The 16913-nt window shown below is 36.1% G+C and overlaps 1 protein-coding gene across 1 annotated transcript in view; it reads right to left on the bottom strand.

The window, feature by feature from the left end:
• The window catches only part of LOC134662001 (vesicular acetylcholine transporter), a 35524-nt gene extending 30647 nt beyond the window's left edge, over positions 1 to 4877 (bottom strand). The window contains exon 1 of the mRNA XM_063518238.1: positions 4727 to 4877. The gene's annotated coding sequence lies outside the window, so the exon portion shown is untranslated. The remainder of the gene's footprint in view (positions 1 to 4726) is intronic.
• Between the last annotated feature and the right edge of the window lie 12036 nt (positions 4878 to 16913).

Below are 16913 nucleotides of genomic sequence, written 5' to 3'. Positions count from 1 at the left end.
GCGCTTTTTAGATTACTATACAATACGGTTGTCAAAAATATAATTAACAATCTTGAGGCCTTCCACTAGTAACATAATCGATTCTAAACCTGATTCCTTGACTTTCACTCTATAGAAAAAAATCACGAACATAGGTCTAAAACGCACTTTAACAGTTCGTGACAATTTTTGCATAAAACCTAAAAATGCGCAATTTTATTTTTGATCGTACTTAACGATTGATTACATTTTAGTTATCAAAACTTTAGAAAAATATAATTCATAACCCGGATATCTGCGATGCCGGGCACGTACATCTCGGGCACGCTTACGCTCAGTGAGAGTGAGAGAAGAACCTGTACCTACGGGGACTTAACTAATTCTTTTTTTGCATATACACAAGTTTTCACATTATTAACACAATGTAACTCATGTAATGCCCTTATGCTGGTAAGTCTCACAAGTCTACAAAGGCAAACAACGTCAAGAGTCTCAAGTTCCGTCGCAAGTTTGTCTCGAGCGGAACCGGAAACGCGGCACTCCGCCACTTCCGGCCCGGGCCCACTTCCGGTACCTAGCGAAAATGACGCGAGTTTCACGATAAAGGAAAAATTTGCATGTGGAAAAAGAACTTATCTGGCAGTGTAATTTTGAAAATATGTTTTTGTTAAGTGTATGAACTATAAAAAACCTGTTCTTGATTTGACATTGAGCATGCAGCGTGACTAATGTTGGAGGTTTTCATAGTTTAAATGCCAATTCTGTGAATCGAATACTATTTTCATCGATCCCGCCCGAACAAAACTTAAATAATGATGACATGAATAATCGTATCTTATATCTTATACCTTTAAACGAGCAATTCTTGTTTATTTATTTAATATATTTCGAGGATCTCGGAAACGGCTCTAACGATTTCGATGAAATTTACTATATGGGGGGTGTCGGGGGCGAAAAATCGATCTAGGTCTTATCTCTGGGAAAACGCGAATTTTTGAGTTTTATATGTTTTCCGAGCAATATTTAATTAATTTGAATATTATATAACAACGGAACCTTATACTTAAATAAATTGACATTACGTTATATCTAAATAACAAGTATTGGTTTCTATTAGCACGTCTTCACATCTTGCCTTTTAATAATGTGCTCCCGCGCGTGCGTCACCGGCAATATATGACGAGAAGGGGCAGTTTTTAAAAATTCATCAAAAATTATAGTTATAAATTATAAAAAATGATGTATAAGAACAATTTCAGGAAATGTTGTAGATTGTTTAAGTACCAAAATTACGTTGAAATTAAGTCGTATTTCACGAAAATGTTCACTTGTTTTGAAGTAATTTCTGGTGAAAATTTATTTCGTCTAACTTTCATTTACTCTTGTTTTTTATAGGCTCATGCCTATATCTCATGATGTAGCAAATAATAAAATATTTATTCAGAGACCATACTTTTATATCCGCAACGCAGGCTTCGTCAGGTTTCGTTTACTCTTGTTCAATATCATATAACAAAAATGTAGTCTATGCAAGTTGGAGTACAGGATATGTGTAATACAAAATTACCATTTTTAGCAGTCCAAACTTTACGAAATTTACAAATAAGATCGACTAAATCAGTGCTTTACGCGCGTTTACCTAAACGTCCATCAGAAAAACAATCATTACTAACTTAGTGAGTCTGTTTTCAAAAAATTGATCTGTACAAGTGGAAGACGTGCTAATAGATACCAGTAATTGTTATTTCTATTACGTAACAAAAGGTGTACAATTTAATCGACTAAATCTATCAATTTTACATTTTTGCGACTAAAATCGATACCGGCCTCTTAAACGGGCTAAAAGCGAGTTTCGTAAAACACCACACGAGTGTTTTAATACTTTTTACAGTACAGCTTGTGCTCCATTACAATACCCTGTGCTATAATTAGCACATTACGTAGGTAACTACGTCGAAAATTTAAAGGGTCATATGTACTGTAAAACGTTGTACGATACACGTGCGATAGGTAACATGTCGCAAGAACATTTAATTTTATAAATGCTTAAATCAGTTTTTTTTCATAATGATAGCACTGGGTTGTTTTTAATTCTTATTCTTCTAATTTTATTTTCTTTAACCCTTTATAGGGCAAGGGTCTCAAAAAAAACCACCCTATAACATCATCTTTTTGTATTTTTTTCTTGTACAATTTTTTTTGTGCTATAGATTGGCGATGAGGCTTGAGTTGAGGATTTTTTTGAGCCTTGCCCGCTAAAGGGTTAAAGGTTCTATTTATAGGATTTATTATTTTCCTTTTTTTTAGTTAATTTTCAAACTTTGTTTAGGAACTTTTTGCTGTCGTGTCATAGTTGTCACATTTTCACTTTCATTAACTACATTTGTTTAAGTGTTTTAAGCCTTTATAAGGCAGATAGAATACATTTTCCATCTGATTTTGAACTTTATTTAAAAGTCATAGGGTTAAATTTTGCATAATATCTGTCACCTTTATGCCTTAATTACAAAGGGTATATACAAAATAATCATAACTTAAAAGTCAACGTTGATATTTTATTTTATTTCCACAAGCAACCATTTTGATTTCAGTATCTCGTAGCGACTACGCCCACGGGCGCTACGCGCCGCTACGCCGCTACGGTTCGTAGACCCGACGGTAAACGAACTTTTCGGGGCCCGATTCGGATTTTGTAATAGACATCTATTAGATATCTTTTAGACATCGCCAAGATACGATAACGATATGTTTAAGATCTAACCTGTCAAATTTGACATTTCCGCGATTCTGGAGATACTCTTGAACGATTTCCACAAGATATTACTTAGAGATCTAATTCACATCGAATAGATATCTAACACGATCCATCGTAAAAGTGATATTGGTTGCCCGAATTGCGCTGCAAAAGAGAACTAGTTGAAATCTAAACTATAACGTATCTAGAATGGATCTAGTACGTGTCGTCTTTGTGAATATCTTAAAGTTCGACTACGGCAGATTATCTTGATTTGAAATCCTTACTAATATCATAAATGTTAAAACAATTATGTCTATTAGTCTATCTGTTACCTTTTTACACTTAAACTATGAAAAGATTTAGAGAGATAATAAATATATGCTGTGGAGATAGTTTTTGTCCCAGGGAAAGACATAGAATGTGGTACCTAAAGTCTATTTTTTATTCGGTAGACTAAAATGACATTTCATAGTATGAACATAAAATGTCATTTCATACTACGAAGTGTCAGTTTCGTCTACCGAATAAAAAAATAGACTTTACGTTCCACAATAAAAAAGGAAAATTTAATATGCTTGTTAAAAACGTATTGATATATATTAACATTACATAGGACAGTTTTATCGCAGAAATTATTATATCAGACGATATCTTGGACAGAAGCTAGCTATATAAGTATAATATAAGCTAAGTACAAAGTGTGGGAGTGCCATAGGTAGTAAAAGTCATATGAATTTCACAGATTTTGACTATGCCTGCCAAGTCGGAGTTATTTTGGACTGACTTCCTACTTTAGGTAGGTATTATTATAGTATATAGTTAAGCTATTAAATCGTTTGATATTATAACGAGGTAGACTAATTCCTTGTCTGTGGACGATAAGAATCCTGACCGAATTTTAAAAATATTTTTGAATTTTCTTTGATAATGATTTTTAGGGTTCCGTACCCAAAGGGTAAAAAACGGGACCCTATTACTAAGACTTCGCTGTCCGTCCGTCCGTCCGTCCGTCTGTCACCAGGCTGTATCTCATGAACCGCGATAGCTAGACAGTTGAAATTTTCACAAATGATGTATCTCTGTTGCCGCTATAACAACAAATACTAAAAATAAAATAAAATAAATATTTAAGGGGGGCTCCCATACAACAAACATGATTTTTTGCTCTATTTTTTGTTGATGGTGCGGAACCCTCCGTGCGCGAGTCCGACTCGCACTTGGCCGGTTTTTTTTTGCTGTTCACACAACCGAGGTTTAAACCCACGAATTTTGATCACCACAAAAGGTTATTGAATGTTCTAATTTGGTTCACAAATGAGAATGTGTCGGGTGTAATTTTTCTTGGTTTTTCTTTTTCTACTTAGCAGAAAAATGGGCAGTGAAACCTAGAATATTATTTTGATTAGAATTTAAGTATTAGGACACTATGAACATCATATAAATATCTAAGTGGATTGTTAACCGACTTTAAAAAAGGAGGAGGTTATCATTTCGATTATTTTTTATACATACTCCTACATTTCTGAAACGTAGAAAAAATTTTAAATGATATTTTTCGGGTTGGATATTTAGTGTTAAGATAATTTTTGTCCTAGTTTTGTAGACATCTACAAGTTAAATTATTTTTGTTTAAATCATTGTTTGTTTCTTAATTGCCATATGAGACTTTTGATTGTTCAATGAATAATCAAAATTCCAATTACTCAATTATTAAGTCAATACTTAACGGTCGACCGCAACACTTTAACCTAATAGCATATATATAAGGACCACTTTTGTATACACTCCATGTACCGCATTCACGACCTTCACTAATATCACTACTGCCCTCTCACTCACTCCCATATCTCCCTCACACATCACATAACCCTTACGTAAAAATTACGTAACTTTTCAAAAAAGCACAAACATTTAAGCACTTAAAACTACACTAAGGAAAACACTACTCGGAGGTTTGAAAGATGAAACGTTCTAAATTCAAAAATCAAAAATGGCGGATAAACTATTGACCTTAAAATTGTGTTGGCGGTAGCTTGGCACACCTGGACGCGGCAGGCCCGGACTGGTTCCAAGCGCCATCGCCTTCGCAAGCCTCCACTCGCCATGCGCAGAACCCAGCCTCGCCATTGGTCGATACGTTTCTGTGACGTCATACCGCTTCAGCCAATGGGGCGGTCCTGAAAATTTCAAGTAGGTATGGAAGATGGGTCGATAGCTAAAAATAGGCGATGGGCCTAGGGTCGATACTGGGCGACGTTTGACCCTATAAAGTGGTGAGGAGATTTCTTTTTGTAACGATAGCCGGTCTCTGTTTAAAAGTTAGTGGATTTGAGAAATTTACTTGAAGGGGACGAAGTTAAATTTTTACTTAGATCATAGAATGTCCCTATTTTTATTTTATGTATAATTAACTTTTTTTATAAAACAGTCGCGTTATATCGGGTGGAACAGAACGAAGGACTTTTATGAAAACGGAAATTGTTTAGGCTACGTACTTTACTTTTCACATAGGTATTAATCACGTTAATATTTGTAACCGCTTTTGAGATACAGTTTGTTAAACATTAGTGCAAAAATCTGTATGTTTCAACCCTAGCAAGTATATCCTAATGAATGGCATGACATGTGTCAATTTAAAATGTAAATAACTTTGTAGGGTTGTCCCTGATATAAAAATATTTAAGTTTAATGATTTTATTTTACAATTTAATCCAGCTTTACTTAACTCGATTGTAGATCACTTAGATAACACTATCCTTTCAGCTCAGTCTCTAGAAATGTCTACTGTAAGTATATACTGGCCCAGAAATACGTTGCCCTTTTTTTTTTACTGTGGCATATTGTTGATAAACATTTGCGTTTGTGTATCAAAACTTTTCTTTCTTTTTCAAGATAACAAATTTTGTGTTGCAAACGAAATCGTGGTCGGAAGCTAGTTTTAACTAAAACCCCACCGCATCCAAAGCAAAATTTTTTAAATCGCTTTACTACATGTAATAAACCAACACCCATTTTGCCTTCCTATTATACTTGCCTCAGATTGCCCAAAACCCACAAATACCTACCAAAAAACCGGTCAATTGCGATACGGACACGCGTTCGAAGGATTCCGTACATTACCTAATTTTTAGTAATGTATTTTTTTATGTGGAACGTGAATGAAATGTCTTTTTTTTTTAATCCGTAGGGGTCGGATCAAAAACCACGTAATTAAGTCCAACTCACGCTTGCCTGCACTTTTTTATTAGGTTTTCCTGTCATTTATAGGTAAAGATCTATATATTTTGTTAAGGAAAATGTTTATTTAACGTAAAAAATACAAACTGAATACTTAAGTACCTTATAAAATAAAATAACTAAAACTAAACCTAATAAAAAAAATAAAAATCCCTAAAACCTACCTTCTAAACCTAGGCCCCTCGGTAAGGTGCCCATCACGCAGGCAGCATTCCCGCAGCATATATTTTGTGTATTTTTTTTAATGTTAGACTCGGTAGTTTCGGAGAAAAAAGGGGGGGGAATGGTCGGACAGACAGACAGACGCAAGAGTCATCCTATAAGGTTTCCGTTTTTTTCCTTTTGAGATACGGAAGCCTAAAAAAGGCTCCATTGTGAGTCGGCAGATTTATTCGGAACTGGGTCGACGACTAATCAGGCATCTGATACCTTCCAAGGTGTAACGGAAGAGGAAAATGTGCAATATCCAACGAAAGTGAGATTAATGGGGACGTGAGGTAGAGCTAAGTGGAGCCATACCTATAGTCAGCGGTGTATAGTTTGCGATTTTATCTTATACCTTTAAACGAGCAATTCTTGTGTATATATTTATTTATATATATATTTCGGGGATCTCGGAAACGGCTTTAACGATTTCGATGAAATTTGATATACATATATAGGAGTTTTCAGGGGCAAAAATCGATATAGATAGATCTTACCTCTGGGAAAACGCGCATTTTTGAGTTTTTATATGTTTTCCGAACAAAGCTCGGTCTCCCAGATATTTTTGTTTATACCACATGAATTAGGTAGTATTTATTATCATTAATTTGTATTTCATTTTTAATGTTTTATATTTAGTACTTTCTTTGCATCAGTGTGAGGAAAAATTTTGGTGTTATACTCCGTAGCAAAGTTTGTTTAATCCGCGTACCTTGGAACAGTTGGAACCCTCGCAACGCTCAAGATTCTACTTTTCAAACAACTCGCTATGCTCCTGGTTCAGTTTTGGAATCTATCGCTGACTCGGGTTACCCGAACAGAGTATCAATATTAGCAACAAGTTTGCTCCTTCGAAAAACAAATACTACTACTATAGTTTTTCAAAGGACTGTCTCATTTCAAACATAGACAGAGAGAATCATACTATATTTGTCTTACACTAGTACAAGCACCCAAAAGAAAAGGATCAGTATAGTTTTCCTGGTTCTTACTGACTGACAAATTAGTTTGACCAAATATTTAACCACGACAGATTTTTATTAATAAAAAAGTTTGAACAATTTACCCTTGAGAATAACTATATATAAATACACTTTGCCTTTGAGAATAAAAGTCCTTTAATACTTGTAGCTAATTAAAGTCAAAAAGTGATCCCGAAGGAAAAAGAAAAGAAAAAATACTTACTTGAAAAAGTGTAATGGCACGGAACCTGGACAAAAACGTGCCCGGAATTAAGCAGTTTTCGTGAAAAATGCTAATTCTCTCTTCAGCAAACAAAAAATATTAGGGCTCATTTAGACGGCGCGTGAACCCGCTTACGATTTTGGTTACATTGCGGACCAGTTAGGTTACCAGATTAGATCAGTTATAGCGGCCGGTCGGCAGAACAATAGGATAAGGAAAAAATGTTATTTATTTAGCGCTCAGTGCAGTGGTGTCGGTTGTTGTAATTTAAATGATAGATTAAGTTGAGCATGTTATGAATGTAAGTAGTTTCTTAAGTTAAAAGATATTCTATTGTTGTATAAAATGTACCGCGGATGGAGTATCGAGACAAACCTTACTGGTTTACCGATACTTTTGTAATTAAGTTTAGATATTGTGTTGTAATTACCTGAATAAATAAAAAAATAAAAATGAAACTCGCATGCGAGTTCTCGCACCGTCTAAATGAGCCCATTTTTGCTTGGACGATGTAAGCAAAACATGGCCAGATGGGGACTGCTCCGTAGCCCCTCGACCCAATGTACCTGCGGCACAGTAAACCATGGCACATCTCGTGGCGTGCCCAGCATGCCCGCATCACTGCTCGGAGCTGGGTCTGACGGACGCGACAGCCAGGGCTGTCAACACCGCTGCCTACTGGGCATCCATAATAATATGTTTGCAATAAATGCTTTTGACTTTTGACATCCATCGTATGAAAAAGGAACCTCGACACGAAAAGAAGAAGAATGAGTCCTTATGATGAAAATGTTATATAGTACCTAGGTATCTAATACATATATGCACTTGTTATATAAACTTAATTATAGTAAATCCTTTGACAACCAGAACGCAAATGGCGTTAGCGTTCGCTTCATTTGCCAATTGGCCGTCCGATTGACTGCCGTTTTGTGCAAACAGCTCTGGAGCTCGTTCAGATGTAACAACTTGTTACGGTTCTGATCTCTTTTTGGTACGACCTTGAAGATCGCTCACGCTGATTGTTGCATGTGAAATGAAGTGATAGTGATAGATATACTAAAAGTTATTGAATTACATTCATATTCACTTATTTATATTAAATTATATAATAAACGATCATTAATGTCATGATACAAGGCATTATGATTTAATGCTAGTTAAGGCGAAGTTGAGTACTAAACATCAAACATCAACATTTATTCAGCAAATAGGCCACAAGGGCACTTTTATACGTCAACATGGAATTTACACCCAAGGCCTTAAGTATGGAATCAAGGTTGTTTTCTTTGTTAGTAGGTATATTTGAATTCTAAATTTTACATTAGGCAGCCCCAAAAGAATAAAAAATACAGGATAATACCCTTTTAACTAACACATACCTACATTTTAACAAAATGTTTAACTGGCTACTATCATAGCCAGCATTTGAGTATTTTACTTGTATAATGTTGTATTATTATTTTAACCATTTTTTTAATAAATTGTCAATGTGTAGTACACAATCCATCGCTTAAAAAGAAACACATTTTTCTACTGTAATACAAGCTTGTTTCCATACTTTTGGCCGGGAATGTACACACAAGCAAAAAAAAAACACATCAACAATTATAAAATACATCTAAGCGGCAAATATCTAATCAAACTAAAGTTTTACATAGAGATGTATAAAGACTCTAAATGTCGAATTACAAAAAAAAACTACAATAATAGTATTAAAGGTGTATGTAAGGTTCGTATTTTTACCAACCCTTATTTTCAACGAACTGCAACATACCGAGTTTTGCTTATCAACGTTCAAAAGCCTAAATAAAGTGTAACAAAAATTTGAAAAGTGGAACGATGTGATTTCCGGCGGAAGTTGGAAGCGCGTGCGCGGCGCCATCGACCGCGGGGCAATATGGACCCGAGATCGCGTTGATACCGTAATGGCTTTTATAATAGGATATTTTCCTGTATTTCAAATAAATAATTTCACGCCATGCATGAAATAAAGCACCAGATAATTATTAGAAAACATAGATAGCAGGTATTTTTAAGCACAAGTCTTATTTAATAAATCGGATAGAAATATAAAAAGTACGTGAGTTGATCGTGACGTCACGATGTAATGTTTCATATAAATTCTATATTAGCAAATCGTTTACCAGTTCTAAAAAGGAAACTGATTTGACTAATAGGAAACTGATTTGACTAATAGGAAAATACCCTATTATTACCTACTCAAGACGGTTTTTTGCCACAGACAATAAGGTATTTCATTCAGGCCCCTATTTCACCATGGCGACAGGTGCAACAATTCGACAACTGTCACTGTTGCTGACGTCACAGGCATCCATGAGCTACGGTTACCGCTTACCATTGGGCGGGCCGTATTCCTGTTTGCCACCATCATTGTATTATTTAAAAAACTTTATTACATCGGCAAAAAACAGGTATTTCTCTTTCGAAGTTTATGATGATGATGATGACAATTGTCACACGATTTAATAGAACTTTCGGTAATTCTTGACAGAAAATGAGATCTGTGTCGGAATTTGTCGTGTCGACAATTGTCGTGTTTCTTGTGACAATTGTCATTAGCTTCGTAAAATAAGTACTTATTTATTGGCGATATAATGGAGTTTTTTTAAATGAATATGTTGGTGGCAAACAAGCATACCGCCCGTCTGATGGTAAGCGGTTACCGTAGTCTATGGAGGCCTGTGACGTCAGTAACAGTGATGTCGACAATTGTCGCACCTGTCACCGTGGTGAAATAGGGGCCAGAACAGACAGCTTCCGGCGAACACCCGCCGCCAATCAAATTACTTCACCGCGGCTTTGACAGAAGTAAGTGCGAGTCGGACTCGCCCACCGAGGGTTCCGGTTGTTATAGCGGCACCAGATATACATCATTGAAAATTTCAACTGTCTAGCTGTCACGGTTAATGAGATACAGCCTGGTGACAGACAGACAGACGGACGGAGGAGTCAGTAATAGGGTCCCGTTTTTACCCTTTGGGTACGGAACCCTAAAAAAGCGATGACGGACAGTGCAAAATGCTAGCTGGTGTGCTTGTCAACTTCAAGATTCAATAAATTCCACCCTCCTTTTTACCCCCTTAACAAATGTTTTTTGGATAAAAACTACCTATCCAATGTATGTACTTACCTACTCAGGACTCAAACTATTTTTAACTTTTATCAACAGCAGTTTACGCGTTAACAGCCAGAATGACAGACAGACAGACACAGAAGTTACTTTCGCATTTATAATATAGTATAAAGGTTAAGAGGCCATTTTGTTTGATATAAAAGAATCAAAGCAGCAAATAAAGTAAAGTCTGCAATTATGTACCAATTCACGAAATTTATGTTTTGTGGAAAACTTTTGAATAGAATTGAACATGAACATGACGAAGCTGGAATATCCGGTTTATCGACAAGAAACGGAAACTGACAACACTCGTTATCCTTTATCTAGCTCTGCCCTAGTAGCACGGTCGCATTTTTATCGTTTATCACCATGCCTGTCACGTTCTAACAAGTATGTAAGTGCGAAAGTGACGGGCATAGTGATAGTCGATAAAAATGGAACCGTGCTGAGCCCGCTGGAAAACCCTTTGCTTTTATCACAATCTGGTAATCTAAATCCAAACTCATGCCGTGTTAATACGATTCAAATTCAAGCCACACATTTTTTATTTAAGTCCTTTTTTTAAAGTCACTCGAAATTATATATGCTAATTTGAATTTGGACTTAAAGTCTCTATGGATAAACATGTTTTTTGCCTGTTAGCTTCCGAAAACTATTAGGGTATGTTTTTGCTGGAGCACTTTTGGTGAGAATTAGGGTTTTATCTCTGTGGTTAAGGCTGGTTTTTATTCTAGACCAGATTTATACATGAAGTCCGATAAAATACGTCTTATTTTGTTTCTGAATATTAAAGATGTGAGGTGTAAGGTACTTAATCTTATTCTCTCAATTTCACTTTAAGTGTTAAGAATCAGAAACACGTAGGTACGTACAAGTGGTTTTCAAATTACTTACTTTAAATAAAAAATAAAAAAAGATACTTACAAGTATACTTAGAGGTATTTTAGCTACCTATTCAGCGTGGCAACGCAGCTGGCATATATATTATTCGGAATATTTTGGAATGTGTGGGCTGGGCAGGAAACAATTCGGGGCTTAATTGTTAAAAAAGGGGAGTTTTTGACAAGGTTTGTTTAATGATTTTGTGTTTTTGTATTTTTTTACAAAGCAAGTTGTCGCTATTAATTTTGGGTTTAGCAAATATGACGAAGCCTGCGCTTATATATTGTACTTATTTTGTATTCTTAAAAGTAATGTCTTACATAGTGTTTTCGTGTTCCTCATATTTTACTTTATTGTCTGACCTCTAACCCTTCACAAAGTCATCTAAATCCAAATCCAATTCAACCCTGTCCCAAATCCCAAAGCTCATACATCACAACTGGACGGATCAAAATCGCTTGTTCGGTATCTTACGACGCCTGCAGAATTGTTAGTAGCAAGCGAGAGTGAACACGCCATTATCGACTTTATGCCGGTTATCTCACTGGATGCGATTTGCACGTCACTCCGATATTTGAGCGAGACAACGCTAAGGGGATATAGCGACATCCCGCTTGCACAGCATCCAGTATGATAACCGCCTAAGGTCGAAGTTATTAATGAACGTGGCTACCCACAGAGAAGACATCCTCCAGACTGAGCATAGTAGCGCTACCCCCTCTGCCACAAATATACGGTAGTTTTACTCCATTTTCGAGTCAAAGTGTCTTTGTGTGACGTCCGTGTCTTTGAACGGACCAATCACGGCACGGGACTCGCTCACCTCGTCCCCCGCACCCCAGTATTTTTGGCAGCATCGGTTTCATGAAATAATTGCTCTAAACTCCGTCTAGAGGATTCCTAGTCTATGTGGCTACCCTATTCGGTTGATAGTGTAGCCATATATAGGATTATTGTCGGACGTGTTTGGGGACACACTTTATGAAGTGTAACGACAATATATATTATGTACTTATTGAAGATAGCGTATTTGTTTCTACTCGTAGGTTTACTCACTGTATAGTAATACTAGGTAATATTTTATCAAATTGGAAATTGCGAATACAATTCCTGGCTCGTACTCATACCAATGGGATTTAATATGTAGGTAGTACTTTACTGTACAAAAAAGAAAACAAAACAGGAAAAAAACACTCGTAATTAGAACAAAGGCGAATTTAAATACTTTGTTCAATATTTTCGAGATTTTTTCAGTAGAAAAAGTAGATAGATAGTTTTTCAGTAGAAAACTGTTACAGAAGTGAAATTAATTTCGAAATCACCGGCAAACTCGGCAAGCCGTGGCCGCTTTTCTCTCCGCCGTCGTCTGAAACCTGAAAGAGACTCATTAGTGTGTTCAAAAGAATCCAACACTGCATTGAGGACGACCTGCAATAAAATAAATAAATAATGATTATCTCTAATATATTTTGCCAAGAATGTATAGAGTGGACAGATCGAAAGTTCAAATAAGTATATCGAATTAAGAAAGAAAACCTGACTTAAGTACATACAGTGTGGAAAGATAAGTCGGGCCCTGGAGGTAAACTATCTTAAATCCTTAAGCTGGCTCATTTTACTTAAAGGAGACATTCCTTTATTTTTCAAGGGTGAACAGGCACCTTCTGGGCAGACTCGCTCCATCGTAGGCCACGTCTTCGCCTCGGCTAGTCTGTGGCCATGAGTAAGCCCATTTTTAATTTAAAAAAAAAAGAAACAAAACTGCATTCAAAGATTTTCTAAAACTCGCTTGCCTCGCCCGGGACTCGAACCGACTAAAAATTCCAAAAAATAAAAACTTGCAATTTTATTCTACTAGTCGATACAGTTAATGTTAATGATAACATTTCTCTAAGAAACATTAGGTCTTAAACTCGTCTGTCCTACAAAATATCCATAAAATGTAATATTTAGTACTCAAGATTTTTTTAGAAAAGCCAAATTGAAGAAAAAAATAAAAATACTTTGAATGCAGTTTTGTTTCTTTTTAAAAATAAAGGAATGTCTCCATTAAGTAAAATGAGCCAGCTTAAGGATTTAAGGTAGTTTCCCTCCAGGGCCCGACTTATCTTTCCACACTGTATATTACATAATTGGCCAGTCCTAAATAACAAATGAGAAAGAAACAGGCCTATAGAAGTCTTATTGGTAAGAGTGGCTAATAATTATAGCAATCACCTTATCTCTTAAATACCTACTCATTGCACTACTCAATTTATAGTAGGCACGTATTTAATGGCGCCGTGGCCTGGGTGGCTGAGTGGTCTCTGCGTCTGCCGCGTATGCAACGTGTTGCAGCCATATTCAAACTTTAAGATACGTCAAATACTAGAGATTGAAACGATATGGATTGGATATGTCAGTGTCAAACAAGTGTCAAAAGTGACGCGTTTGTTTGAAAAAAAGTTCGAATATGGCCGTTGGTCACTTTTCGTTTCGCATATGTATGACATCTATTTAGTATCTTTTTTATGTATACAGGGTGCCCAGTAATCAGTAGATAACCTTCTAACCACCTACAGAGCACCTTAGGCTGGTCCAGAAAATGCACTTACAGGTCTAGTAAAAGTTTCGTGGTTTTCGAGATAATAGAACTTTTCTGCCTTTTTAATGGCTAGCTCCATACTTCACTTTAATCACAATCTAGGCCATATCTTTGTCTGTAAAGATGTAATTAGCGTGTGTGATACCATTTTAGAATCAGTATTAGATAAACTATTTTTAAGAAAGATTTTTTTTTTGGCCATTCTGTTCTCCATACATTTTTTTTTTCACCACAAACGATCAAACTTATTGAATTTTTTAAAGAAAAAATTGATTGAAATTTTTTGTGTGGCCACCATAAAGCGACAACCATAGGTGGGAACGAAAGGTCCGATCGCTGTGTCTCGCTCCAACCTATGGTTATCGCTGCCGCCGTCGCAAGTCGCTCAATGTCGTGGCCAAGCCGGTATGCGGAGCTCGCGACCTTCGGCCTCGTCCACATATCGCCATTGGTCAATTCCAAGCTCTGCTTTCTTGCAGGCCTTGCAACTCGACCTTTGGCCTAGCCATTAAAAAAGACAGAAAAGTTCGATTATCTCGAAAACCACGAAACTTTTACTTGACCTATAAGTGCATTTTCTGGACCAGCCTAAGGTGCTCTGTCGGTGGATAGAAGGTTATCCACTAATTACTGGGCACCCTGTATATATATATTATAATAGTTAATGGTTTTATGAACAGAATATTTTCTCAGATTTATTTATAAGAATCTTCTTGTTGTATCTAAGTATAAAGATTGCTCTAATGAACGTTTACTTCCGCTGTAGGTAAGACTGGAATATTAAGTATTCATCATTACTCACTGTTAAGTAACTTTCAGTAGTAACGTGCCGGGGAATATTATTGGTCCCAAAAATATCCCAGTTGGTAAATTACCAAGATATTCCTGTATTCCAAATTTCATTCCTAAACATTGGTGTTGTTGGCAGTATTGTCGGAAAGCTCAACATATATAAAAGTCAATATAAATATGATTAGATTATACGTTGTATTAACTGTATGTATAATATGTAGTTTACAATTGGATCTATTATTATTATTTTACGACCTTTGGAGTTGTTAATAAAGATTCATGATCTTAATGTATCTACAGTCTAATTGTTCTATGTACATACTTGTATGTATGTATGTATGTATGTATGTATGTATGTAAACACTTTATTGTACATAAGACAGGTTAAGATACAATACTTGTTCTACATACAGGGACTTATTATAATTTTGTTTAGCTATTATAGAATACGACGTATCTACACGTGTGACGCGTAGTCTGATCCGTTACTTTTGATGCTGACTGTACATATCAATGGCATATTTCGTCAAATGAGGAAACTTTCTCTCGGTTCGAGAATATTACTAAGAATATTTGGGCACCTCCGGTCATCACTATTTGGGAGTGCCATTAGCGAGACAAATGCGACACCCCGACCCTTTTAACTGGCCTTTTTTAATGTCCTGTAGACGCATAAAAAATTGCGATACTTTTTTAGGACTACAGTCGGACAAAGCTAACTCTACATGCCATTTACAAGTGTTTTGTTCAATTTAGTGCAAAATATATGGCTTAGAGGAGACGGATTTTAGTTGCCCTCTGAGTTGAAGGTAGGCCTCGCGAATCATGGCTCCGGCATATAATATATAAATATAATAATAATAATAATCAGCGAACGGTCTAATAGCGAAGAGTCTCGACCAACATCTTGAGAGACTCTCGCTAGGTGGTTGGATCAAGGGTCAGATGCAGAAGGCGGTGATCTTGGACACGGCGCGGATAGTCCGCCGGTTCCTCTCTCTGCAGCCCTGACCACCGGCAGCTTGGGCCTTGCCCCGCTGCTGGCGGCACCCTAGGTTAGGTTTTTTTATAATATGTTTATAAGTATTTTGTATTGTTTTTGTAAGTGTTTTTGTATTTTATTTTTATATCCATATTATAAATTAACCTAACTTAAGATGATAAATAAATAAAGAGAATAATAATCCAAAAAAATATTTGATAAATAAATCTATATAGGTAATTATTGAACCAGCTCACCAAATTTTACGAGACTTGATTGAAAAATAAATCTCGTTTTGCGGTGAAAGTTTACTCTACGAGTATAAATCAAATATACCTAGAATTCAAACAATTAACAATGCATTACTACTTACCGATCCATAATCGGAGAGGATTATCAAAAGTGGTTCGACGTTAACTACCTGTTACTACAGAAATTGAGACAGGTATTTTTTTCAGTTTACGCCCTCTATCTACTAAAAAATATTTTTTTCCTAAAAAATAGGTATGATTTCAATGCCATGTTACAGTTTTCCTGTGCTCGTGATCCTCGCCCAATCACGATCGTTCTAAATCTTAACCCATGAACCAATGATCATTAATCAATACTCTTCTGATCTCATAATTAAAGTGATTGCACTAGTACTGACCCTCTGCTCAATACGTTGGCCACATACTGAATGATCGCTTTACGCACACAGTAAAAATATTGTCAGTACTGAGAATTTATAAAACGTGTGAATATTTTTAGAACATTTATTAACTACCTATTTGTGCTTTGTGAACAAATCACAATTAATTAATACTCTTCTGATCTCATAATTAAAGTGGTTTCAGTAACTGACGCTCTGCTTGATAGGTACGCCACTATTTTGCGCCGCTTTACTTGACTTAGTATTATTTATATTTGAAATTGTATTTAACAGCGTTATATTTGAAGTTAACATACCGAATAATTACACTGTGGGGCAGAGGTCCAACGAAAACATCAGGCCTCGAAACAGTAATTATAATTATACCTTGGCCCTGACATATCATGTCATCAGTAAGACCGACATAGTGAGCGCATTAACATTTACGTACGATTTATTATGGCTGACTCGCGCTCCGAGGGTTCCGTACCATAAACGTCAGGCCTCGAAACAGTAATTATAATGAACCCTAGACCCTGACATATCATATCATCAGTAAGA

This window comes from Cydia amplana, chromosome 2, assembly GCF_948474715.1.
Source record: "Cydia amplana chromosome 2, ilCydAmpl1.1, whole genome shotgun sequence".
NCBI classification, from domain to species: domain Eukaryota; kingdom Metazoa; phylum Arthropoda; class Insecta; order Lepidoptera; family Tortricidae; genus Cydia; species Cydia amplana.
This window is presented reverse-complemented; position numbering and strand designations above follow the sequence as displayed.